The sequence below is a fragment of the Alosa alosa genome, chromosome 23, assembly GCF_017589495.1.
Source record: "Alosa alosa isolate M-15738 ecotype Scorff River chromosome 23, AALO_Geno_1.1, whole genome shotgun sequence".
NCBI classification, from domain to species: Eukaryota; Metazoa; Chordata; class Actinopteri; order Clupeiformes; family Clupeidae; genus Alosa; species Alosa alosa.
The window spans coordinates 9,238,883-9,241,382 of record NC_063211.1 but is presented as its reverse complement, the minus strand read 5'-3'; the positions used below and the strand labels follow the sequence as shown (position 1 = coordinate 9,241,382).

At 48.2% G+C, this 2,500-nt stretch overlaps 1 protein-coding gene across 1 annotated transcript in view; it reads right to left on the bottom strand.

Annotated features, from left to right (window-relative positions):
* Positions 1 to 2,500, bottom strand: part of unc5cb (unc-5 netrin receptor Cb) — a 193,591-nt gene that overhangs the window by 10,985 nt on the left and 180,106 nt on the right. The window lies entirely within an intron of this gene.

The window sequence follows — 2,500 nt, the reverse complement described above, 5'->3', positions numbered from 1 at the left end:
GGTAGAAGGACACCACAAGCATGAGTAACAACAGGGGTTCCCAAACTTTTCCACGACAAGGCCCCCCAAATACCACTAGGTTCTGGCCAAGGACCCCCAGTTAATCTCAAGGAGATAAGGTGCATTCATGTGCATGTGTGTGTGTGTGTCTGTATGTGTGAGTGTGTTCGTTTCTGTTTATGTGTGTGTGCTTGTGTGTGTGCTTGTGTGTGCGCGTGCGTGCGTGTGTGTGTGTGTATGTGTGTGTGTGAGTTTCTGTGTGTGTGTGTGTGTGTGTGTGTGTGTGTGTGTGTGAGAATGTGTGTATCGTGTGCTTCTGTGTGCTTCTCTGTGTGTGTGTGTTTGTGTGTGTGTGTGTGTGTGTGTGTGTGTGTGTGTGTGTGTGTGTGTGTATGTGTGTGACCAATGTGCAAATGGGATTCTAAAAAGTCTGCCTTGATGGCCATGAGGTAATAGCTCTGAGGCGGCCTCCTCAGCATCTCTCAGGGTTGACCTCTGTGATGGAGCTTATGTCAGGAGCTCCCTGCGTTTCATTATCACTGGCTGAGCTGGAACCCTTCAAGCTGCGCTGTTCTCCGTCCATTATTCATAATCCTGACGCCTCGCCGTCCCTCCATGTCATTAATACCATCCCATTATGAGAGGCCCGAAAAGCAGTTTTAAAAAAGAACTTTATTGTCTGTCTGGCCGTTAAGCAGCGGCATTATGAGTGGTCATTAGCCTCTTTAACACGTCTCTCGGGACATCGGATTGGAGAGGGTTAGCATCGTAATTAGCGCGTTGAATGGGGGAAACTGGGGTAAGGGCTTAACGGGATATGATTTATTTACTCGAATCCTCTCTGCATTCATCGCTCACTATTACTCTTGAACGCACTGTCCTTCAACATGTTTCTTTCAAAAGAGAAACAAATAAAAAAAACATGCAAAAGAGCAGTTTTTTCCTCACAGTTCGCTACGTAGAGGCAATGTGTCCATCAGCTGCCGTAGCTCATTTTTGCCGCATGGAAATTACATTTTGCATTCCAAACACTTTTGCGCAAACAACCTCAGCAAAACATGTCACATGAAATAGCCCATCCCTCACTTGGCACGTTGCAAATAAAACTAATGGTTTCTGAGGGCCATTTTTCTCCAAGTGAGTCGGGCCTTGTCAAAATGAATTTCGACTGTGACAGAGCACATCATTTGCGCGAGAGTGTGGAAAAAAGAGGGAAAAAGTCATATTTACTGGCTACATGTGATCGACCACGGCCCGTCGACAGCACCCCCCACACACACACACACGCATACCACCAAAAAAAATCCACATTTATGGACGCTATACAAAGCCACCATGTCATTACCAGCAGTGTGACGGGCAGCTTGAAGATATAATCAATAGTTATTTTTCTACTTCTCTAACACCCTGAAAGCATATTCTGCTTTGTAGGTTCCTCTAAAGGAATCCATCATGGTCACCATGACAACAATGAGGCTACAGTATGTGTGAGGCCTTATCCTACATCTATACATTTCTCTCTCCAGCGAGGCTTGAAAAAAAATTCCACAGTTCTTTCCAGAACAACGATTCAGTCCCAGGATTCCGTCCAAGAGCCTTCACATGGTTTTGGCAGACCTTCAGAGCCTTACGCGGTGACCGTGTGCACTGAGGAAGAGAAGACGTCCTGCTGAGAAACTGCCTGCATGGGGTGATTATCACGCAGGTGGGTGGACTTGACTAGAGCCTTGTCCTTTAGCCTTGAGCTACTGCTCTAGCTTCCTCCTCTCCTCTTCTCTCCTCTCCTCCTCTCCTCTCCTCTTCTCTCCTCTCCTCCTCTCTCTCTTCTCTCCTTCTCTCCTCTCCTCTCCTCTTCTCTCCTTCTCTCCTCTTCTCTCCTCTCCTCCTCTCCTCTTCTCTCCTCTCCTCTCCTCTCCTCTTCCTCTCCTCCTCCTCTTCTCTTCTCCTCCTCTCCTCTCCTCCTCTCCTCTCCTCTCCTCTCCTCTTCTCTCCTCCTCCTTCTCTCATCTTCTCTTCTCTCCTCTTCTCTCCTCCTCTCCTCTCCTCTCCTCTCCTGTCCTCTCATCTCCTCTCATCTTCTCTCCTCCTTCTCTCCTCTTCTCTTCTCTCCTCCTCTCCTCTCCTCTCCTCTCCTCTCCTGTCCTCTCATCTCCTCTCATCTTCTCTCCTCCTTCTCTCCTCTTCTCTTCTCTCCTCTCCTCTCCTCTCTCATTCCCTTTCTGTCCCTTAGTCTCCACTCCCCCCACGCACCCCTCACTTTCACCCCTTGCCCTGCGTTTTGATCCCCTGAAAGGTCCCAGTTGCTCTCCACCCTCTGGAATAGCTCTTATTAGATGACCACTGCAGTGCCCTTTTCATTTCTATACACCAAGCTTTTTACCCAGCCGACAAGCGGCACTGCTTCTCTCTAGATTATATTTGCTCGACCGTCTGCGATTGAAAGTGTTTTCCAGACACCAGGCTTGTTGATTTCACGACTGTGTAATGTCTGGCAGATATG